The sequence below is a fragment of the Leuresthes tenuis genome, unplaced genomic scaffold (assembly GCF_036924035.1).
Source record: "Leuresthes tenuis unplaced genomic scaffold, fLeuTen1.0.hap1 SCAF_1, whole genome shotgun sequence".
NCBI classification, from domain to species: domain Eukaryota; kingdom Metazoa; phylum Chordata; class Actinopteri; order Atheriniformes; family Atherinopsidae; genus Leuresthes; species Leuresthes tenuis.
In genome coordinates this window covers 7,506,581-7,532,070 of record NW_027325355.1, presented here as the reverse complement: position 1 = coordinate 7,532,070, position 25,490 = coordinate 7,506,581, and the positions used below count along the sequence as shown (strand labels likewise).

The window sequence follows — 25,490 nt, the reverse complement described above, 5'->3', positions numbered from 1 at the left end:
TAGATGACTGTGCTGATGAAGGCAATGCTCGCTTTTATTTGGTGTTTTTTTTATGTTGAATCAATTCAGTTCCTGCTTAAGATTTTAAATGTCTTCTACATAATAAACTACTTAAAACACAACAGAAAGCAATTCAGCTGTATTTTACAGGAGGAAGGTGATATATTTCCTTAGAATAAAATGTGTGTTTGCATACTCACACACAGTTTTGGATGGATCTGTTTGGTGACTTGAGGGAGAAGCATCTGTTCAAAAGCAGCTACGAACACACAAGGCTGCTGCGGTACAGCCGTCTGGGAGCGCGACAGAAAGAACTGGACGAACACAAGCACCACTGGAATGCTCACGTTATCTGTGCTGTTCGGCAGTCTAACTGAACATCTGGATGAGCAGAGGTGATGTATCATTTGTCTCACAGGTGAACACTGCAAACCATGTTAAAGCAAAAACAACAGGACGACCTTTTATTTCATCTACATGAAGCATTCACAGGAAAATCATGGTTACATGAGTTTAACCTGAGGTTGAACCGAGGCTGTAAAAGCTCAGAAAACAGTATATGTACCAGAGAGCTTTTTTTAAATTATATATAAAAAAAAGAAAATAGATTCTTCCTTGAAGCTGTCACTTTAAAATCAATCATTATGTCTGAGAATTTCCACTCATGCTTCAGTCAGCATCACTTTAGTTCTAATATTTATTTGATGGTGTATTTGAGCTTTTATCATGTCGTCTTGTGGTGTCTCTGCATACGAGTCTTGTTGACTAAATCTGGCCAATCACTGGCAGGGAACGCCAACAACATTTAAACTTTGAGAGAAAACAAAGTAAATCTGGTTGTTTTTCTGTATTTTCTTCCCAGATTCAATGGGATGAACTGTGGATTCTCAGCATCTTCACAGACCCTGAGCAGCACCACCAGTTACTGTTGGGGACGATGACCTGCATCCCTTTGAAGAACCACAGAGACAAAGTGGTCTGACACCATCTCTTCAGTGGCAGTCTGCTGTAGAGAACTACATCACTCTGAACAACATGGCTGAACTTTATCTTCATGTCACATTTAGACAAATAAACTGGGATGGCAAAACATTTTATTCTTATGCATTACCCTCCGGCACAGAGGAACACCGGCACCTTGTAGATTTTAAAAAGAGAAGACAGAACAGAGGTTTAAACAGGAGTTTAAAGCTGAGTGTTTAACATCTCCAACCTGAACAAAACCTTTTTCTTTTGGGACATTTCAGGTGTTCATAGTTCAGTGTGTTTAAAAGCATCCAAAGCGGGAATTCTTCATTCCAAAGTTCATGTTGGCTTTAAAGCTGTTGCAGTTATCGGAGACAGGCGGCTTTAATGTGTCGGCACATGTATTTGCCATGGGGTAGTTTGAACTGGTGAGGAGCTGAAGGGACGCTCCAGGATCCGTGCCAGCAGGAGGTTTGCCTGCTACACCTGTGGCAAGCATGAAGATCTCCTCCAGGGTCACTGAAGTGTCTCCTTTTAAAAGTAGAAAGCATTTGGACTAATTTACTGAAAATGTCAATCTAAAACAAGACTTGGGATGATATTTTATGTTGATAAAGATTAAACTGACTAACCTTCGCAGTCAGAAGGCAGTCTGCCCACAAACTTCTTGTTTTCCTCTTGTTACTTCAGGCAGGACTAAGCTGGGGTTGGAATAAGTTTTCCGTGTCTGTGGCAGATAACTTTTCACTTGAGTGACAGAACAGGGGTCAGGACTGTAGGATACTGCTGCAGTGCTGTGACAAACTGCAAGCTGCCAAGTCCATCTTTGAAGCTATAATGCAATAATACAGAGGATTTTAACTAACAGTCAATCACATGTTTAACTCTGTCTGGGCAAGAGCAATAAAATAAACTACCTTTCAAATGCTGTGTGGTTCCTATCAATTAAATACCACTGAAGGTAATCATTGATAACTGAATGCTTTTCCTCCATTGACCCAACACGTTTAAAACACCCTGCAGTCTGCAGCATGGTGCTGCTGTGTACGATCAGGTCCTGCAGGCTCTCCAATGACGAAGCATTCTCAATCTAAAAATGGGACCTCTGCAATTCTAAATAGACATGGTATCAGAAAGCTGGCAAGACACTGAACCCCACGTTGCCTCCCAGTGTATCACTGGGGTATGAATGTGTGTATGTATGGTTAGAAAAGCACGTAGTTAAGTTTCTTAAGACGTGCTGTATGAGTGTGTGTGAGTGGGGTGAATGTGGCATGTAGTGAAGCGTTTTGAGTGGTCAGTTAGACTAGAAAAGCGCTATACAAGTATAAGTCCATTTACCATTTACCATGACACAAAGTTTGAAGTGGACCAAATTGCTGGCTTTCCCAACCTTTCACCTTTGCCAAAGTGGAACATTTTCAGTGGTGTTTTATTCTTTTGGAAGTGTGATTGCCTCTGCTTCTCTTTTAAACTCCCGGAGTTGTGTAATGACTCCACTGCACATCTTACTGTGCTTCCTGATTCACAGTGTAATCAGATTTCATTAAGAGAGTCAGTGGATCAATGATAATCTTGTTGTTCAGAGATCATGTATTCAGATGAATGTGTAGTTATACTGTGAAGTCCAATTTAAAATGTCTTTTAAACACTGCCTTCAGTTGTCTTATCAGGACTCAATAATCTGATGTCCTTGCCACATGAACTGATTCAAGGCTGAATCCACAAGAAGGGCAAAACATTATCCTATGTAATAAAACAAATAAAGTATTATTAAGCAGTTGGCCAGAACAGTTAGCCTTTAAAAGAGATGTGTATTTAATGGGCTAAAGCTGTTAAACATGATCTAACATCAGTGTTTCACTTACTTCTCACATTTCTCCCAATTCTATATGTGCTGGAACCACATGTTTCCTCTATTTTACCACAGAATTGCCTTGAAAGGCTGATGTTGATCCATGTTTCCATGGAGCATGGAGGTGCTGGGGTGACGCATGCATGTCCAACCTCACCTGCACACGTGACCAATCATGTCACTGATTGACCCCTATTTTGGGGATATTCGTTTGACGTTTGCAGATTTCCCTTTATGGAAGGTTCTGTGAGTTCTTTTTTTCCATATATGGAAATAACCGGGGCAACAGTGACGATGTCTACTGGTCATGTGATCATATTTCGAACGCAGAAATCATATAAATAGGGCCAGTAGGACTACTGAAAGTTTAATCCTACACGTTCCCTCGAGGAGCCGTGAAGGGTCGCCTCTCTATCAGACTCCTTCCAGGGTCTCTGCAGTGGGCTTTGCCCCTCCTGCAGTGATACAGGTGGTAGTTATGGAGTCTGATAGACTGTCCTGGCCTGGAGCGTGCTGGGTGGGACATCGGCCGGCTCTTCGGTCCAGGACCGACGCCGAAGCCTCCCTGGGCGGCTTCCGTCGGTCCTGGATCGAGGCGGCTGGCCGGTGTCTCGCTCCTCTCCTCTGGGTGAAGTGGCCGGTAGGATGCCCTGACAGATGGGGTAGACATTAAGCCACCACCTGGAGTCCAGAGCTTACAGCTTTGGGACTCCATTTTTTTAATCTTACAACAGCCCCGAGGCTCGGGGTGCATTAACTTTGAGCAGGTGTTCCTCCTGGGCTCCACAAAAATCTCTACAGTACAGCAACTTACATCACTGATGTGATGTCCAATGTTCATACAAGCAGACACACCTGTGCTTTTGTGGGCATCTGTAGCGCCCCTTTGAATGCCTTTGAACTCATCTGTTAACCAACTGACTTTGTGTCAAGTGAGACCGACACTGCTTCAAAATTCTTTAAGAACAAATCAACACTTTCCTTTAACACATTTTTATCAATTCATACTTGGATTTAGGCAATAACATCACCTGGTCAGAGTCACAAAACAAAGGTAGTATAGCCTAAAACGCATGTTCAAATAACGCTACTCTCCCCCGCACGGACGCCATTTTGTTGGTTGCCATGGTTACACGTAAACAAACAAGTTCACTTCAAACATTGTCCCATTCCGGTTGGTTTTAGAAAATAACTTCACTTGGTTAAATGATTAGTTATACGAAAAAACTATTATTAGAAAACGAGCGTGGTTAAGAATTTTAAAAAAAGAACATAAACATAAAAAATAATAAATAGTTATGTCATGGCCAGCATTTTTCTTTTCACGTGCAGTTATTCTAACAACCACTAGATGTCGCACATTTTTAACCTCAGTATGGGCTGCATCTGTGTCTCTGCCTGTCATGAACACCCCATGGACACGTTATGTGAAGAGGCAAAGTATCTTCAAAGCGACGCTTGTGTTTCTGAATGAAAGAGGCAGGTATGTGCAGAGTGAACTTTCTGCTCAACACTGAGTGTTTCTCAGACAGAAAGACACTTTCTATAAAGATACAGAGGAATGAACTGAGCAGAGTGCAGGATGCAGAGGTTCTTCAGTGAATGTGGTGCTGAAGGTGTGGAGGTGGATCAGTGTGTCAGAGGAGTTTATCTTCATGGGATCAGGCAGGAGGAGAAGACCTTGTCATCAGTGAGTTAAACTGCAGTTTAACTCTGCTGTGAACAGCCTGAACAACACTGCTGCAGCTGTAGTTTGTTCAGTGAGTTAAGGGCTCGTAGCTGTGAACCAGTTGATGATTTTAGCTCAGAAAGGCAGTTCATACAGGTCAGTGGATCCACTGCTGGGAAACACTGCCAGACCTGTTAGGCCCAAGTGCATTGTGGGAATGTTTGGCAGCGATGTCTGTCCATGAGATCTACATGAAATCACGTCTGTCTTAGTGTGGAATTCTAACCTGAGCGACCTTAAGACTCCCCGGGTGGAGTTCCTGGGGTTTAGGGCGGACATGTTGTTCTGACTGAGTGACGCAGAGCTGGATGCCGTCTTTGCAGAAATCCAACTAAGTCCCCCAAACACAGGACACAGAATGATGAAATCATTCCTTCATGCCAGGGGACTGCTGCTGCAAAGTGAGTCTGATATGAAGTGGATCCTTATGTGAAAGTCCTCTGTAAGCTGCATCAGTGCAGTCTCTCTGCTTTGTGTCAAAGAAGCTGTGAATGAACCTTCTTCAGATTTAGATCTGATGCATTATATCTTCTTTTTCTTTGTCCTTCACGCTGGAATAGATGCTTCAGCCGTTTAACTGTTCATCTGTCTGCTGCAACAAACAATGGAGCATCTCCAGTGCTGGAGAGCTTCCTTGGTGCCATCAACACGTCTGGTTTGCCATCACCTGTGCGCTCTGACAGGCTGCTGAGAATACTGAGGTCGCCCATTTCATGGTGGAACAGCGAGGAGAGAACCCAGACTCACACGTTACAGGAAGGAGTTTCCATAACCAACGGTGAGGTTTCCATAGCGATGTATTATGAGAAAAGCTCTGCAGCAGAGCACATAACGAGTGTTATTATTCCCCAACGTTCATCCTGCTGTTCCTCTGCAGGACTCTCACTGGCCTCATTCACAAACTCTGCTTTGTCCTCCATTACTGACAGAAAACACTGAACAAAGCATGAATGACATCTGTCATCTGCTTCAGAGGCTGTTGTTTTTTCACATTTCCTAAATGTAAAGTATATTTGAGGGGGAAAGACCTTCAGACATGTTTTCCTTCTTCTTATTTCTTGTGTTGGAACTGTTTGTATTTGCAGCAGCATCAAACACTTTCAGACTTAGTTTTTCAGGCGAGTTCTCCACCAAGACCAGATTAGGCTGGACACACATTTCTAAAGCCATCACTGAACTTATGAGCATCAGTTTCCTCATTGTAGAGTCATAACATCCAGCAGCTAGAAGTTCTAATTCAGAGCAGAAACATCTTCTATTCCTGCTTGGAATGTTTCTCTGAATCATGTCTCTTGTTCTTCCAGGATAGAACGCTGATGGACAGATGTTTCCGTTCCAGTCCTTGACCCATTCCATACTCTGTTTCTCAGCCTGGAGAGAGAAGGGCTTTTGACCCCTGATGATGAGTCATCTCTTTGCTCTCCACTGGGCTTTTCTGCCTCAGCTGCAGAGGCAACTTGCCTTCTTCATGGATGCTTGGAACCTTCACCGCCTGAGAGCAGCAGGCAGCCAGTCTCCCCACCAGCTTTGGACATCATTCAGACACCTTCAGGATCCTGATCAGGTGTGTTAAAACAGCTGAGTGCATCATATCAGAAGCCATTATTTAAATGATACATTTAAAAGGCCTAAAATGATTTGGCGAGATTACAGAACTTAATATTTATACTGAGGAGAACTGATTTCATAGCTTCAGTTTAAAACTGCAACTGAAAATGTTTCAGTGAAACATCTGAAGATGCCAAAGCTTTTGTTTAAGTCTCCAGAAAGCCTACAAACTATTGAATAAGCTTAAAGCTGTGATGGTGTTTTATTTGTGTTCAGGTGGAGGCAGACTGTGGGACTGACTGGGATGGACCACACGGCTCTGATGACCTCGGAGGTGAAACGGACCGAGTTGAAGGAGCCCAAGTGCAGCTTGAAGGACACCTGAGCGAGAACATGGCCAGGTCACCTGACCCCGATGTTCCCTTCATGGATGCACTCCACATCTATGCAGCCGCACCACAGCAGCTGATGCAGCCACAGCAGAACTGGACGAGTTCACCAACGTTCACACACTGCTGGATGGAAAAGTGCACCAAACACTTCATGTTCAATCGTCTTTATTCACCAAACTTTAACATTTATAACATAAATAAAACTTCAGATTGAAATGTTTGTTCTCAGTTCTCCTGAACTGTTACCAACCTCACACACTTCCAGTTAATGAGGTAAAGCCTTAACATGGCTCACTGCTCCACAGCCTTCAATGAGCAGCATGAAACAGAGGAACAGACTAACTGCTACAACTTTGAAATGTTCAACTTAAAGACGCTCAGTTTCTCACATTATTCACATCAGATCATTCCAAAGCCAAAGTCTGTACTTCTAACAGACGCTTGGAGCTTTTCTCTGAATGTCTGCTAGCTTTGGCTCTTCAGAGGCAGTTTCAGCAGGTCCTGCAGGCTGAGGCTACAGGCGTGGTCATTTCAGGAGGAACTCCTGCATACAGGTGCTGGGGAGGTATACTCCAACCTGTCCACAGCTTCAGGAGGTGGTGCAGTTCCTGAGAGGAGCCCACAGAGACACAGTCAGAAGTATTTAAAGCTGCCAATAAGATGCTGAACAGCAGAACTTTCTCAAGTTTACCCAAAGATCAAAGAATCTCTGCTTCACCTGTAAAAAGAAACTGGTCTTTCTGCGGTAAAATAAAACAATGTTTCCATCATGTTACCGGGTAGATTTTCCACCATCACGTTTCATAAATATGGAGTCAGTGTGAAGAATCAGCAGCAGCTTTAGGAGATGTACATTGTTCAGGTCTGTTTCTCTGAGAGAACATTTACAATCTGAGCATTTTCAGTGTGGTCTCTCAGAAAGCCTGAGCTGCACGTCTCCTCCAGGCTGCTGTGCTCATCCTCACTATCTGGCATCGGCCTCATGATCCTTCTCAGGATGGTCTGAGAAGTAAAAACAGCCTCAGAGGCTGTAAACTGAAAGGGTTTATTAACAGAACAGAGCAGCACTTTTATAAAAGCACAGGCAGAAAAAGCAGGGGGAGAGAGGAGGAAACAAGCAGCAAAGTGCTGCTTTAAGTTAAATTAAGCTGTCGATAAAGCAGCATTCAAAAGCTACAGCACAAAAATGTCTGTGACAGTCTGTAGGAAACACGTGTCGCTGCATTATCTGACAGAGCAGCAAACAAGTTACAACAGGTTGACGATCTGCTCACAGAGCAAAGAAAGGAGCTGTGAAACTCCTGAGCACTCTCCTCAATAACTATGGAGGAGGAGAGTGCAGCTGTGAAAATGATCAAACCAAAAGCCTCTCCACTCCAGGAGGAAAACAAAGAGCTATTAAAGATAAGAAACTCACAGCTCTCCTAACGAGGCGGACTTAAACAAAAGAAGCTCTCTCAGAAACAGAGGCACTATGAAACCTTAACAGTTATCTATCAGCACACCTATAACGGCGGCGCAAAGATCCTCCAAGAGCAAAACACAAAATCACTCCACTAACGGAGGGCTATGAAACTAAAACAATTAACCAACGCAAAAGCTCCGCTAACGGAGATGATTAAAAGATTACAACAAAGATCACTCCAAAAAAACCAGAGGAAAAAAAACAGGCTATGAAACTGAGCGTAATAAAACTAAAGCTGTGGATAAAGAATAAATTACAACAAAGGATACGCTCGACTGCAGGCTGAAGGAAGCTGTGGCTGTGGAACAAAGAGGCGAGGGTGAGGCTCATGGTGGAAACAACACACTGGCACAAGACAAGGGAGACACAGACTATTAGAGCACAAGAGGAGCCAAGGAGAACAGCTGGAAACACTTTGGAATCAGGGAAGACAATCAGACGCAGACACAGGAGGAAGGGCAAGGTACCTGAAAGGAGAGGGACGTTAGTGATTTCAAAATAAAACAGGAAATGACGAGACAAGACATGAATCAAAACTTAAATCGTCACAGATTTCTTTTTTTTTTTTTTAATCAGAGGTTTAAAAATACTTTTGACAGTAAAATTGCACATTGGAAAACAACTTAGACCCCAAAAAGTGACCAAAGTCCGACTGTGTTTGAAGTACTTGAGGGAACTGAAAAAATGACATTAACATTAACTATCATGGCACAAGAAGCTCTGACAATGAACACATTTTCTTAAAGTCCATGTGTGTGAAATGTTGGGATAATCTGTGTTTATATTTGAGTCACCTTCAAATGAAGAGAAGTTACAACATGAACAAGGGAACCCAGAGAAGGATGCAAGATTTGGATAGCAAGCATTTCCCAGCTGGTTGGCTATTGTCATGCTTCCTGAGCGATTTACACAAGTCAAACAAATTCCCAACATCTGACACTGAAACACATGTTTGGTCCTGCAGTAAACCTGGAGATTAAGAGGGGTTTCCCCTTTTTTATCCTTTCAAAATAAAGAATGAGCAGATTTCTCACTCATTTTGGTCACAGGCCCATTATACGTGACTTACAGTTTATCATAGAGGGAGAAGGACAAGGAGAGGAGCCGTTCATCCCTGCACTCTGTGGGGCTACAGACCGGTGCGCAGCCGCAGCTTCTCTGCAGACTCAGACTGAGTCAAATGAAACGACTCCCCTGCTCCATGGAAATTTAACTATGGCTGCTGATTACGGCAGCCCTGACGTTTAATGTACTCATAAACAACTGTTGCTTTCATTCGCGTGACATATTTTTCCTTCACCCACACTGTATTCAAAATAACAAAAAAAAAACGTCACCATTTCTCCAAGGAAAGACAGCGCCAGTGCATTATGAAGCTCATTTATCCTCCTCTCTACGTCAGACAAATTCATGCTGCGTTCATTGAAAAAACGTTATTTCCACGTTGCAAATTTGAAAGTCCGGCCAAAATGCCATCCTGTCAACTTGGTGAAAACGGAAAACTCGTGCTACAACATTTCAAATGTGGGACTTTCAAAGTAATTACGCTTTGGAACTGTAAAAAGGTTTTAAGAAAATCACGGGACTATGGTGGGATACCGCCCAAACTTGCTTTAACCATGGCCCGAACAGGCTAACATCAGGCCTGTTTGAGTCACTGTAACAAATATATATTATATAACTGCAGGAACCATATATTCCTTTTATTTTTTCACGTAATTGGCTTGAGAGGCTGATGCTGATCCTGCACATGTTCTTCTCTCTCGTGTTGGTTCTCTGCAGCTGAAAGTGAGACTCTCAGATAACTTTGTGTCTGTTGACCTCTTCTGTTCCCTGTGTGTAGTTTTGTGTTCAGCGTCACACAGAGAGACCAAGGCTGCTTAGTTAGATGATATCATCACAAATTGCTCATTTTTAAACAGTTACATTATATTTTAGAAGTCAGAACACAGTGATAGATGTTGTTTCAGCATCTATAAAAAGCTGATTTGTGACTGATTCTCTCGCTTACGGCCATACCACCCTGAACACGCCCGATCTCGTCCGATCTCGGAAGCTAAGCAGGGTCGGGCCTGGTTAGTACTTGGATGGGAGACCGCCTGGGAGGAGGCGCTGCTGCTCACTCAACACGGACAGCTTCCTGACATACTTCACATCAGGAAGGAAATCACTCAAATAAATTCACTTTTCAATCTTTGTCAAAGACTGGAAATGAGCGCACACATAAACCTCATTTAGGTCACTCTGTCATATCATCTTCCAGCACTGCTCAGCTCACAGTATCTGAATCTGTCTGAATTCTTCTGGATACCAAACACACACAAATATTATTGTCTCACATTAGTCTGCAGACTGTTAACAGATCTTCCTGCAGTCTGCAGATTCATCCCATTTCCTTCCTTCCTAAGAATCCCTGCTGATATCCAAGGTGCTGATCCCAGATCTGCTCAGATGTCCCAGGTTCTCCTCTGCTTTTATCCTCACACACTGAACTGTCTCCTCATCTATGTGTTAACAACCAGAACCCACTGATGTGGGCTCAGAAATAAAGTTTCCAATGTTTTCCAAATACAAAAGAATAAATTACAGAGATTTACTGAGGCCAGATAGAAAAAGTGCACGTGCAGCCACTTTAAACTGTCAAACAGGCAACTTTATATCTAACAGCAAACACTGAGAGCTGCTCTGCAGAATAAATACTTTTACTGGTGGAAGTGTTAGTAAATGTTGCTGATGACACTTTGATTCTTTTGCCTGAGTGAGGTTTTAGATTCAGAACTTTTACTGGGAGTTGAATATTTCTCAGTGTGGCATCAGTGCTTGTAAAGGATCTACACCACTGTCACCTTTTATAAGTGAATTATAAGCTAAAGGCTTCCTGTTTGCCCCAGGTTAGGGCTAAGCTGATCCGGGTCAGGGGGTAAGTTGCACCGTCTGGGGGTGAACTGACCGTCAAACTGAATCTAAATCAAACCCATTAGAAATTTCAACCATAACTTACCTCTTTGAAAAACTGATTTAAAAGTCCATTATTGTTTTGTAAGTGGTCATATTCATTTTCTTCAGGATAACTTAACATTAAATCTGATTTTAAAAAAAATGTCATTAAAGTTGGAATCTTCCCTGAAACAGAAATGCTGAAGTGGAATGAATGAATAAATGTCCCCAAAACTTACCATCCTTCCACTTTCTTTAATTCATGGTTTCAGGGGGACTGGAGCCTATCTGTCACAGAAACTCCTCAACATTTGAATCCAATAACAAGTCTGAAACTAAATGAAAAACAGCAGACCCAAATGAACGTTGACATGATATAGGCTATGTCAAATCCAAAAGCAGTCCCTGTTTCTCTTTTTGGAACTTCTTCTTTCTCAGGACAAAAATAAATGTATGAGGATCAAAGCCAACAATGACCTGGGACATCTCAGCAGATCCAGGATCAGCAACATGGAGACTGAGAGCCAAGAACAAACAGAGGTCAACATAACAAACTGTTTAACAATGACAATGACGTAGAAGATATACAAAAAAATGCATGTGTATGTATGACTCTACTGTGAATTTACACCTTCTTTTCTATCATAAACAGGAGAGATATGTTAAAAAAAAAATCATGAAGTTATATTATGACAAAAAGGAAGTACCATGTGTGAGATGCTGCAGGGTCAAGAGACACTGTGTGCTGAGAGTCATCCTATCTATCTTATTTCAACTTCTGTCTAATCCTTGTTTGACTTAATGTCGCATAACCTTGTGTGGCCAGTGATCTCATAGGATGGATGGATGACTTCATTAATCCCTTTGGGAGGTTGCCTCTGGGAAATTGAAATCTCCATCTCACTCAGGCTCAGCACTGTTATATACAGAAATGTACAGAAAAAACAAAGTGGAAACTAAATAGCGATAGCATCATTGTTTTTGTTTTTTTTAACTCAGACAAATCTGTGTCAGCTTCTTGATATGTCATGCAGACTCCTTGCTGTGAGAATAAATGTTTGGTATTAATTGTCTCCAGCGACTCTGAGCCTCATTTTGAGAGAATTTTTATGACACCAACACAGACATTTGACATAGTTTCACAGCTTGAAGTTGAGCCTCGTGTCCTTTTAGTGTTGGAACAGCCTTAAGTTTCAGCTTTAGTCATGACAATCAAACAGCTGTCTGGAAAGTACAGGGAAAAACTCCAAACTTTTTTCAGACTGCGTTAAAAATTCTTTGGGAAAGATTAGCACAAAGATTAGAACCAAACACAATTTTTTTTTAAATATCACTGTAGCAAGAAGATGAAACGCATGAGAAATGTTGACATCTAACCTTTAATAAAATGCAGAACAATGAAATACAAACAAGTGTAAAGCTAGACTTTACATCAAACTGAAATGATATATTGCTTCTAAAGATGTTGTATGTTTACAAACATACCCACAGCTGGTGCACAGCTACTTTGTGAATTTTAACTTTAAACAAAACATATATGTTCAGTATAATAGAATAAAAAGTGTATCTACTTTAAAAAAAGATTGCATTTTCAATTCAATTCAGTTTTATTCATATAGCGCCAAATTAAAACAATGTCATCTTAAGGCACTGATATTGTTCCGTCTATCAACTCACAACTGATGCCATATTTATCTTGAACGGTGGGAGATCTGTCCATAGTTCCCAACTTTCCCAACAAATTATAAAGCATTTTCAATGATTCTTTAAACATGTGCTACCCACAGAACATTCAGAACAAAAGTCCTGACAAGAGAAGGTGGTAATCCAAAAAGAAGATTTTTAATCTGAACAAGGGAAATTCTTCTGATTGGTAGTTCCTGTTGCTGCTCCCAGGTGAATGTTTTCTTATCTGCCGTAAAATATATTGTTGATTTAAACCAATTATTTATCCGCAGTGTGAATACATTGGTGAGTCTTTAGGTGAGATAATTGAGTGAAAGCGGCTCCACACTGACCACAGCTATAGGGTTTCTCTCCTGTGTGAATACGTTGGTGTGTCTTTAGACTGGATAATCGAGCAAAACCTGCTCCTTAAGATCTTAAGATAGGAAGATGTTTTGAATGCTGCTCCACACTGACTACAGCTGTAAGATTTCTGTCCTGTGTGAATACATAGGTGTTTCTTAAGATTGGAAGATGTAGTGAAAGCTGCTCCACACTGACCACAGCTGTATGGTTTCTGTCCTGTGTGAATATGTTGGTGTTTCTTAAGATTGGAAGATGAAGTGAATGCTGCGCCACACTGACCAATGTTGTAAGGTTTCTCTCCTGTGTGAATACGTTGGTGAGTCTTAAAATGGGAAGATGTAGTGAATGCTGCGCCACACTGACCACAGTTGTAAGGTTTCTCTCCTGTGTGAATACGTTGGTGAGTCTTAAAATGGGAAGATGTAGTGAAAGCTGCCCCACACTGACCACAGCTATATGGTTTCTTTCCAGTGTGAAGCCTCTGATGACACCTCAGATGTGATGATCTTTTGAAAACTTTCCCACAGTGTTTACAGGAGTGACATCTGGAGCCCTCTTGGGCTATATGTTTCTGCAATGACAGAGAGGAAGAAGGATTAGATCCTTCTGAAGTTCACACAAAAGATTTCTCTAAGCTAACCAACATATTCTAACTGGACGTGTATAGACCGAGCCACAGGTCTCAATATCTCAGATCAAACGTGCTGAGATGCTGAGAGTGTGTTTATAAGTGCCCTCAGCTGTCAACACTGTGCTCTGATGTGTTCTGCACACGTTCAGGTTTTTAAGCAGTAAACTTGCTTTTTGCTCTTTCACTAATTATTTTTTGTCATGATGAAATTCTGAAAAGGAACTTGTGCTACAATATTTCTAAATGATAGAATGAAGCACAGTCTTGTCCAAGTTGTTCAGTTAAACACCATGTAGAGGTTGGACTGAAAAAGGTTGATGACCACTGGTTTAAACGAATAAAAGTAACAGTGGTGGTAATACATGACATTCTTGACACTATCCCTTTGTTCCAGCTTACAACCCAGAGGTCTGCAGCCATTGAGCTCAACAGCTATCAGGGAAACAGTTTTAACTCAACCTTTGTTTCTTTCTAAAACAACTCTTTACCCTGAGGTAGAGAGATCTACAAACCTGTCATCTAACCATTAAAGACCCAGAAGTATTACCACCACCAGGTTTAATTCATGTAATCCAGAGACTTTAAACACAAACAATGAATATAAGCTCCTGAACCTCTCAAATCTGAAGACTGAGAGCCAGAAAATGTCCCACAACAACAATCTGGCCACTGATTTTCTTCCAGCAGATCATTCAGCCTGCAGCACATTTTCAGTCTAAGCACATCTGTATCAGAGAGGGTAGATGAAACCAGAAAATACTTTGCTGACACTTTTTCCACATTTGAAGTAAAAGCAGAACAAGCGGACGATACACGGAGCCTCGACACTCGTCCTTCTGTCTTTAATGTCCTCCACACTGACCTGTAGCCCGGTGGAACCAGAGGATGAGGATGTCCTTAGTGGAGGTGTTTGGATCCTGGTTCTGCCGCTCCATTCTGGTCCTGGTCCTCCAACTGATGGACTCTGTCTGAAACTGTCAGTACATACAATAAGATCCAGCTGTGGCGTGCAGCATGTTAAATCACATCCACTTTTCTTCTTCTCTTGAAAACCTTTCTGGACAGTTTTTAACCATCTAGTCACATTTAATTAAACTTATTACCATGGTTTTTATTTCAATGGTCACAGTTCAAAATATTTGGAGCTTTTTAATCAAATTCAGAAAAAAATGTATAATATAATATATGTATAATATACTCTGTAGAATGACACCCACAGTGTGCAATAGCCCATGAATCTCATCTGAGTCAGTGTAACATGATCAACTTAAATCTTTTTACTACATTAAGACAATGATACTGTTTGAGGAAAGGGTCCCAATATCATCCCAAAGACTGAAGTTCAGATTTTCTCCATTTCTAAATTTGTTCTCATTTCCAGAAGCTGTCATGGATCCAGAAAAGTAACAGAGTAATCTCAAATTTGTCACAGGTTAACATCTGAAGCCCACGGTTCAGCACTCAGGGAGCTTCAGTCTGGACTGAGGCTTGAAACTGAGAAGATGTGATGTTTCAGTGGGGGAATGATCTAGTTCTGTGTGGCTAACAGCACGTCAGCAGGAGCTGTCTGACTGATCTGAGACACTCTGAAGAACAACATGAAGTGGACCATTCTGAGGCTGTCATTTAAATATAAAGGAGTGTTTTTCTGGCATCAGAAGTGCTCGTCCAGTGATTCATTCCAGAAAGCTGCTTTAGTGAAACCCAAAGGTTGAGATGAAGGAAACTCACAGACCCTTAAAACTCTGAAATGTTTTTCAACCCAAATAACCTACAGTCTCCTTTATTTTATTCTGAAATTATCTTACCTGGTAAACTTATGTGTCCAGTTGAAGAGTAAAAAGTGAAGATCAGATTGGTCAGATCAGAGTATCAGCTCCTAAAAGTTGCACAGATCATCCTAATAAAGATCATTTTAGCTCCATTTTAACTCCAGATGTTGGCAGGTGGACTTTATGAGTAAAGACATGTACAACCTTTTTATCATGCGGTCAGTCCTTGTTGATATGTGGATAAAAGAAAATATTGGATATGTAAAGGAAACTGAAAAATGAAGCTTTCATGAGACACTTTTGAAGAGGACAGTCAGACTGTCTTTTAATGGGCTTCTGAGTGTAAATCTGAGAAATCAGACACTGATACTGAACTGTATATTTCTACTGCTCCTGTGATACTTTCCTGGATCACTGACAAATCTATATTATAATGCTATGACTCCTCTTCAAACAACATAAACTCTAAATGTAATTGAAGCATTTATATTGACCATAATTAAATCCCATTTTAAGATTTTAAACACTAAAACACATTAAACACATCATATCAAATGTTTTCACTCCACAGTTTTATCAAAAAGCCAAATGATACCCAGATAAGCCCGGAAAGAACAATTCTAAATTTTACATTGATCATCAATTTTTTTAAATTTTTTAAAACTACAGAAAAAAGTTTAGAAAACTGCAGCTTTAGTGGAAAATGTGTTTAACACACAGGTAGAAGGATAAAGCTCCATTTTATTTGTCCATCTGACCGGCTTATTGAAATTTATAGTTGATGTGTTTCTGGTTTCTGCTTTGAGTACAACGGTTAGCAGAGCATTAGCATTAGCATTAGGAGGACATGCTAACTGTGAATAGCAGCCAGGTTATTTGAACTTTTTTACTCTTTAGTACATGTTCTGACTGCCCGTGTCCAGGTGCAGGAATCAAACCAATGACACAAAGCACTTTGAAGACATTTCTGCAAATGTTTGACCGCTACATGTATTCTTTTCTGGACTCACCTGCATGCAGCTTCCTGTAGTGATGTTCTGAAATGTGCTGAGGCTTCGAAGCGTGTGTGGAGTAATGGAGGAGACGGCTTACTTCATTTAGGGGAGGAGCCGAAAATGATGACGTCGACAACCTCACTACCCGTCCCAACCACGTGACTGTTCCGTAAATGCTTCAGATTTTGTCAGATTTATATGCCAAGCGTAGAAACCCCTCAGTCTCCATTTAAAATGTGTTTTTTTTTATGGAGAGTTGCAGTCAGTTCACTTTTTGAGTTTTGATAGTTTGGATACTCGAGTTTGGATAGCATTAATGTAATTTGGAGATAGTTTGGGGAGTTAAGTGAGAGAGAGATAGTTTTGAGATTAGGGAGAGTGAGGAGAGAAGGATAGGTAAGAGGATGGAGCCAGCTAGGAAGAGGAAGATTTCCCCCGTGTGAGAATATTTTGATTTGATATGTCCTGTTAAGGTAAAGCTTAATCTAACATATTTCAGATGCATTAGGTTTGCTGATCAAGAACTGTATTTTTCACTGTTTCTTAATGTATTCATAGGTGAGGTGTTTACTGTGTTCTAAGGAGTTGGGGTACAATAAGAACACCTCATGCATGCTAAGGCCTTAACTTTCTTTGAGTAAAGTGACAGAAAAACACACACAACCTGCCATATCATATGATTCTACCTTTCTGTGAGAATTTACACACAGAATACGTTAAAAACTATTTCATCATACACATATGTGATAAGGGGATGAGAAATGGGTGGCGGTGAGCTCTCAGTGTCTGTGAGAGAGAGAGAGAAGGGGGGGGGGGTTGGAGACAATAAAGCAGCAGGGGGTCTCTCAAACCTGGTGTAGTAGGTGTTGAGATCGTCAGCTAGTCTGGGGGAGGGGGCGACACAGGGCTTCTACCAACCAGGGTCGTTGGTGCCTGAATCACGCTCCAGTCTGGCTCTATAGTCCTCTTTAGCATTTTTGATGGCTTCTTGAGGCCCTGTCTGGCCAGCCTGAATGTGTCCATGTCACCCTCTCTGTACGCCTGCTCTTTCCGGCGCCTGAGCTCTCTGAGCTGCTTGGAGAACCAGGGCTTTTGGTTATTGTGCCTTGTGATGGTTTTGGTTGGGAGGCAGACCTGCTCACAGAAGCTGATGCAGGAACATACAGTGTCAGAAAAGCTGCCGTTGTCATCCTCAGGGCCCCTCAGTGACTCCCAGTCAGTAGACTCCATGCAGTCCTGAAGCATGTCCCTTGCCTCTGGAGTCCACCTCCTTACTGTAGTCCTGGATGGTTTGGCCCTTCTCAGTTGCTGCCTGTATGTGGGGACCATCTGTATGATGCAGTGGTCGGAGTGTCCAAGGGCAGCGTGGGGGATGGAGCGGTATGAGGGTTTTATGGTGGAGTAGAAGTGGTCCAGTGTGTTGCTGTCCTGCATGGCGCATGTCACCAGCTGTTTGGAGCTCGTCAGTTCCTGGGAGAGGTTACATGAGTTGAAATCTCTCATCACAAGAACTACAGAGTTTGGCTGAGAGGTGGAGAAAGGAGCTGCTGAATCCTTGTTGAACGTGTTCACAGATGTACTTAGTTCACTTTTCTGATCATGTTAAGACCAGATGTGAACAGCTCCAGGGCACCGTTGGAACCACTGTGTGTCATTCATTACTGTAAAAACTGTGCATCATCCTTTCCTCTTTCTTTATTCCAAGATCTTCTTCTCCACTTCAGCTTTTGGCTAAATCTAAACACAGCTCACATGTCTTTGGACATTAATAACATAGATCACAGTGACATATGCAACACTTCAGATAAGCAGCTGCCCCAGTATAATTACAGATGGTTAAAATCCTTGTTATTTTATAATATTCTTTCATGAACTGTGAGAAGCATTACACAGAGGGTTCATCTCCAAAGCAGGAGTTTTGGTCTGTCTGCAGCCTTTTTATTTTAATGTCAATGACCAGTTCAGCAGGTGTGTCCCTCAGAGGAGCTGGAGGCAGCTGTTCAGGGCTACTTTTTTAGAAGAAGGTTTACTGATTGGAAAGGGGGCTCCTCACGGTGACACTTTGTGGGTAAGAGCCTGAATAAGGGCAACTTCTTCTTCTTCTTGGTTCTTGAAGACGTTTCATCTCTCATCTGAAAGGATTATTCAGCTTTAAACTAGTTGGTGGGAGTATGGACTTCTAAGCATCAGAGTGGTCTTTTACACCAACACGTTGTGCTACATTCAGTTCTTCACTGGCGAGGTTTCAATCTGAAGTTCCCTTAGATCAAATATGTCCACAAACACACAGATGCAAACAAAAACGTATTCAGACAGAAATATTAACCACTGTAATGAGGTGTAGACTTATTTACTGACCTCCTTGCTTTGTTCACAGAATGTTTCAAGAGTTTTTTTCTCTCTCATGATCTAACTTTTCTCAGTCTGTGATATTGGCTTTTTTAGCGTGAGGTAAAAAGGATCCACAGGAGTCTGGAGGATGGACACAAATACAGGGAAATGAGAGGTATGCCTGACTGCACTGGGATGTTGTTTCCTCACCTGTGAGTCACTTTGGATCAAAGCATCTGCTAAATGACTAAATGGAAGTGACATGAATGTCCATGATGACTGTACAGAAACATTCAACAGAACTGTGTATATGAGCTATCTTTGTAGAAACTGGATGTTTCAGGCTGTTAGTCTCAGTTGTTTCCAGATATTTGCCACATAGCTCGCTGTGAAAGCTGCCTTCAACTTAACATGTAGAGATATAAAACTGTGGAGCTGATGGATCTAAAAGTGACATGAAATCCCTTAAAGATGATTGTTATTTCAGTGTCAGGGGAAGGAAATCATATCACTATCAGCACATAATGAATGTCCTTGTGTAAATGCTTTGAGAAACGTGTTGAGCATCATGCCCTCACTGTGCATGTGTTCTGTTTCTGAGCTGTAATGTGGTACAAAGACTTCACGTGAATTTAGGAAGTTTTCCTGCTCCTGCCTCAGTCTCAGTGCACTCTGGATTCATCCTCTGGGAAGCAAAAACATCCACAGGAAACTGATGAACATCTGTCCAACAAAATCAGCGTCCTGATAAGCTGCTGCTAGAAGGACAAAATCCTGACCTGAGATCAGTCCAAGATCTGTCTTTTAAAATGGAATAAAGTGAAATGATGAGGTGAAATCTGCTGAAAGCTGTGAAACAACAAGTGCTGCTGGAAGTGTTTTCATGAAGAGCTCATTAAACTTTTTAAAGGAGGAATGGACTTTATTCCAGCAGCAGCTCAAAGCAGGAGATTCATATTTATCTGGACATTTGAATGAAAACATTCAGTATTAAATAAATGTCTTTAAAATGTCTTGCTTTTATTTATGGTGAATTGAAGTTTCATTTGGATCATTTTCCAGAATAAATCTTTGAAATGTTCACAGTTTTTATCTTTGAACCTTCAGAAAACTTCTCTTAATAATAAGAAAAAGTTGAATAAAAGTTGAAATAAATGAAGACAGCAGAGAGGAAGAAACTCCCTCAGCTCAGTATGTTTGTGACTCTGTCTGAGATGGAGGTGAAATATGTGAACCTGGGCTGTGGTTTACTGCTCTCTCACAGCCGTTCTGTTTATTCACAGCTGAGAAATCATCTTTCTGAGGATGACCATAACCTTTATAAACATCACCACTATCTTTATTAATATCCAGAATCACTGTGAATGTTTCTGCTTCTTTCTTCTGGTACCAGTATATCCAGTTTTCATCACACTGGTCAGTTCCACAGCTGAAGGAGACACTTTGACCAACTCTCCTGGTCAGTGTTAACTGGTCCTGGATCAGCTGTGCTGCCATGGCAACCAGCGCTGGAGAGACTCAAACAGACAGATGAAGGTCAGTGTGACAGTGTGTGTTCCAGGTGGAGTTTGCTGGCTCCTGATTGGCTGGAAACACTCACCTGAACACAGACAGCACAGAGCAGCAGCTGGGAGGAAAAGCATTTTGTGCAGTGGTGTTTCCTCTGGTGAACCTGGGGAGAAGTGGTGCTCTGATGCAGCTGAGGCCAAACAAGGACGAGCTGTGAGATCAGACCAGGGCCACGTGCTTTCTAACAGCTCCTCAGAGCTCCCATCAGCCCCTGCGGCCCACAGATAAGACCGCTGCTGCTGACTGACAGCTCAGCTGAAGCTGCTGTGTGGTTTCATGGTCTTGATTTGAATCTGACAGCAGATGATTAAAATCGGGGTCACATGATGCAGAACGACTAAAAAACATTCATGTTCCCACAAACACATTCAGCTTGGTGGTGAATTTAGTAACACACACTGTTATCTGTTGTTTAACAGCTGGGATGAAAATGCACAACTACAAATCCACACAGCTCCTCAACTCTGATCCAACTCTTCAATGTGTTTGACTTCATTCAATAATGGAGCTGAATTTCTGCTGACTTTCATTCTTTTCCCACTCTGTCTTCTGACATGATGGATTTAGTTTGTCATGTTGTTCTTCATCATGTTTCCATCATGCAAACAAAGTCCTGTCAGTGTTCAGCTCTCAAACAGTTCACCTTCAGTTCCACTGACACACTGATGCCTGTGAATTCATCTCAAACTGACATTTTTATCAGTGCTGCAGTCTGTCCTTCACTCACATGGGTTGTTCTGGATCACATGGCTGGAACATGAGATTTCCTCTGACCCACAAACACAACTACACTGCTGTCACTGTGCTGCTTATTGGGCTGTGAATGTTGTCAGAACAGCTTTTCAACAACAAGCTGAAGATGTGGCTGTTGTGCTGCTTTTGATTCACAGTCAGTGTAGACAATATGGAAAGTAGAGCTCAGGAGGTGCAGCTGAAGCTTTTGCTTCTTTCATCATTACTTATAGAGATGACACTGAAATGCTTTTGTATTCAGAGCTTTTATTGATTGTTTAAGGGTGACAGCTTCATGACACTTTCTCCAGTCTGACCCTCACTTGGAACACAATCAAACATACTGGGACATGTGGGAAAGGATCACAGTGTTCATACTGTACATATCTGAGAACATCCACAGGAAGACACTTTATCATTTACAAGCTGATTCTGTCATTTTAACATCTTTCAAAGTCAGATTTTTACTAGAAATGATGTGATACACTGTATGTTGACACGTAAAAAATAATCCCATTCTGCTTGTAAGCAGCTCTGAATAGAAACAACCATAACTACACTGTTATTACTGTATTATGTTGATGCATGAAAACAGCTGAATGATTGTGCTGGAAACACTGAGAACAGCCTGAAGATGTGGCTGTTGTGTTACTTTTGCTTCACAGTCAGTGTAGACAACATACAAAGCAGCTTCAAAGATACTTCCAGGTGAGGCGTGCAGAAAGCAGCTGTGAGCACCGTAACATACAATAAATACATTATTACTGACCTGGACACTGATACATTCAGATTCAGTTATCACATATATATAAAGGATCTGCAGGTCACTGCTTCTGTTTTCATTCACATTTCACACAGCATTCATACAATCCATGTTTCCCACCATTGCCTGGGCTCTATGAACATGTGCTGCATATTATTTACAGTTAAGATCATAAAGCTGAAAAAGAGAGCAGAACAGCACACGTGATGACTGGTGACTGAGAACAGAGCACCATCGCTGCTGACATCACAAGAAGTGATGTCAGCACTGATTATGACCTCACAGTTCTGCATGACATCACAATGGAAACATGTCATCAAAGGACATGACATCACTGTAGTTTATAAAAGCCTGAAAGACAAACCGCCTGAAAAACAACACTTACTTAAAAAGTCCTTTTTGAGTCAAACCAAAATATCCTCTCCTGCACTTCTGTGGGGTGACAGAGTAGATGAAGAGATTCTGGAGAATGAGTCTGAGGGTTTCTACATATTTCCCTTTGAAAGTGGCAAAGAGGAAAGTTCTGAGGAAGCCGCCAACAGGCCAGAAGATGCAGAATCATCCCCAGGCCTCTGCAGCTCAACACAGCAAGAGGAAGTTTACAGACTCAGGAACCTCTCCCACTCCCTCTGTGGGCTGCACTCAGAGGGAATGGACTCCCTCCGAGGCCTCTGCTGCCACCAATTATGGCTCAGAGAGGTTTAAGGGGAATTTCTGCTTCCAGAGTAAAAGGAAAGTTTAAAGTAAAGGTTTAATTCGGTTTAATTCGGCTGCCTTTTGTTCTGTTCTATGTCAGATGATCCCACACTGCTTCAATAATGTTGAGGTCCGGCTCTGGGGAGGATTCATCCCTCCATAAGACCTGTTGCCACTGATTTTCAGTCCACTTCTTGTGTCATTTGGCATAGCTCAGCCTTTTCTCCCTGTTTCCCTTCCTTAAGAATGGCTTCTTGACAGCCACCCTTCCATGGAGACCATTTCTGATGAGGCTTCATTGAACAGTAGATGGATCAGCTGAAGGTCCAGATGCATCTCTCAGGTCCTGTGTCAGGTCTTTGCTGGATTTTTTCCTCTTTCTTAAGGACATCACTTTCAGATACTGTTCATCTGCTGTAGATAGTTATTTAGGCCTGACACTTCTTCTTCTGTCCTCCACTTGTCCAGTTTCCTCAAATGTTTTAAGGACACACTGCACACCATGCTGAGATATGCCAAGTTTTAAGCTCATAGCTCTTTGGGAATCACCTTGTTGCTGTAAAATACTATTTTCTGTCTGTCAAACTGTGTTATCTTTGGTGTTTTTCATGGATGCAACTAAAGAAATGGGAACAAATGATGTGTCTTTGTGACAGGCCGCTAGCAACAAAGTGCCTAAAGATCCAATTTAAAGTGGCTTATTTGCTAAGTTGTCTGTTATGTGTCGACACAACACTGGTTCATTCCTTGAGTTAGGAGCCTTTTTTCTGCTTGAATGATTCATAGGTCAGAGTTAAGTGGCTTAACATAGAAAAAACACATTCCTCTGAAAATGCTCAGGTACAAGGACTGGACTGAAAAAGAGAGAAAAAGCAGAAAACGTCCAAAGAAAAATTCTGAGAGACCTTCAGAAAGCTGGAGAACTATTGATCAGGACCACTTTAAAGAAGACAGGACAGTCAGAAAGAAATGAGGCTGGATCAGGAGTTTGTAATGAAACTAATTCCCACTGTTTTGCCTTTTAATGCGATGCGATACAACCCTTATTAAACAAGTTTAATGACATGTAGCTAAATGCTGATTTTTGCTCTAAAATACTCCTGAATACTAAATACTCTGAGCAGTGTTGTGCAAGTTCAAACTTAGACTTGTTCAAGGTTGAGTTCAGTCTTGTTTCCCTCTTTTATGTCACGTTTTAGTTTTGATTCATATCATTTCCTGTTTTATTTTGAAATACTAACTGCTCCTCTCCTTTCAGGTACCTCGTTTCCTCCTGTGTCTGCGTCTGATTGTCTTCCCTGATTCCAAAGTGTTTCCAGCTGTTCTCCTTGGCTCCTCTTGTGCTCTAATAGTCTGCGTCTCCCTTGTCTTGTGCCAGTGTGTTGTAACTCGTCACGTTCCTCACTATAGCGCCCTTGTCCCACAGTCTTGTATCCTTGAGCCTGCAGTTGAGCGATTCTCCTTCAGAGCTATCTTCATTTGTAATTTATTCCGTAGCTTTAGTTTAGTTCACGGTAAGTTTTCATAGCCTGTTTTGTTCCTCCGTTAAGGAGTGTTTTTTGTTCTTGTTAATTGTTTCATAGACACCTCAGTTAGAGGAGCGTTGCGTTCGTTATTTGGTTTAAGTTTCATAGTTCCTCCGCTATTGGAGTGATTTTGTGTTTTGTCTTTAGAGAGCTTTGCGCCGCCGTTAAAGGTCAGCCTAGAGTTAATCGTTAAGTTTGATAGTGCCTCCCTTCGTGCAGAGTTTTATGTGCTCTAGTGATTGTGTCCTATTTATCAGGTGAGCGTTTTTTGTTTAAGTCCGCCTCATTAGCAGAGCGTAAAAGTTTATTTTGTAATCGTTCATAGCCTGTTCTGTTTTCCTCCTGGAGTGGAGAGTTTTGATTTGATCCTTTTCATAGCTGCACCATCCTCATATATAGCTATTGAGGAGAGTGTTTAGGATTTTCACAGCCCCTTGTTTTGGAGATCCTCGACCTGTTTTTTGTTAATAAACACTCTTGCCTTGAAGTCGACCCTGCATCTGTGTCCTGTGGTCCGTGACATTTTATAGCTGGCATCTGTTTTAGGACGCCACTTTCTGTCAGTTTGTGTTGTGCTGGCTGATGTGGGAGTGTTGCTGTGTGCTTCCAAACATATCTATAACTACACATGTCTGGAACTATCCAAATGCATTTGTATATATGGTGTTTCTGCCCGTGTCTGGTGCAGAAATCATTGCACAGTCTGTGGCTTTCACCTGAGTGAGCATCAGTCTTATGGGGAAAAATAAGAAAAATAAGGCCACAAAACTATGAACCAAAACAGATAATCAGACACAATAAACTGATAACGAGTAGGACCAAAACAAACACATAAAAACAGCCAGAGACAAAGTCATGAATCAGAACAGAGACAAAGCAGCCGTCTGGTATTGAGTCCAAGCAGGCTGAGGGGAAGAAGGCAGACTGGTCAGCCGGTGCCTGCAAATGCACAATCTGTCCCAGGTGCAACCGAACCACCATCTCTGCACCACTTTAAGAAGAGATTATTTTCATCTGGAGGATGCTGAATGTAAAGTGAATTAACTTTATGATAAATGACATCAGTTAATAATGTGGCTTAAGCAGAGCTTGGATGATAAGAATGGTTTTATGAACCTCTGATTAATAAGTTGTATCTAAATGAGCAATAACTGTCTGATCTAAAATGCACTCAGATAAAGATCAAGTCCATGCATTCATTCAAGATGTGTTTATACCACATTAAAAAGGATCATGAACTAAACGTTTCCAATAAGCTGAGCCGTCATTTCACCTTCCTCAGGTCAAAATTGACAGAAAATACAAACTCCATGCACAAACACTGCTTTAGATTGATTTCAGAGGTGAAACTGCTGCAGCTGCTGGTCAGAAAGAAGCAACCTGAACCTGAGTCAGCTTCAAAGTAGGTTTCACTCTCCACGTTAAACTTCTAGAAAGACATAGCAGTGTAGAAGTTTGCATTTTGGGGATTTTATGTTACTTTTGGCTTGTTTTTTTAACCTGTTAGTATTAATGTATCTGTATGTGTGATACTGTTTTTTTTAAAGTGAGT

The 25,490-nt window shown here is 41.6% G+C and overlaps 2 protein-coding genes and 1 pseudogene across 3 annotated transcripts in view; all 3 read left to right on the top strand.

Moving 5' to 3' along the window:
* The window catches only part of LOC140291582 (NLR family CARD domain-containing protein 3-like), a 531,700-nt gene that overhangs the window by 396,567 nt on the left and 109,643 nt on the right, over positions 1 to 25,490 (top strand). The gene's annotated exons all lie outside the window — the stretch shown is intronic.
* Positions 1 to 25,490, top strand: part of LOC140294898 (uncharacterized) — a 131,788-nt gene that overhangs the window by 39,125 nt on the left and 67,173 nt on the right. The window lies entirely within an intron of this gene.
* On the top strand, positions 9,961 to 10,079 carry LOC140290757 (5S ribosomal RNA; annotated as a pseudogene).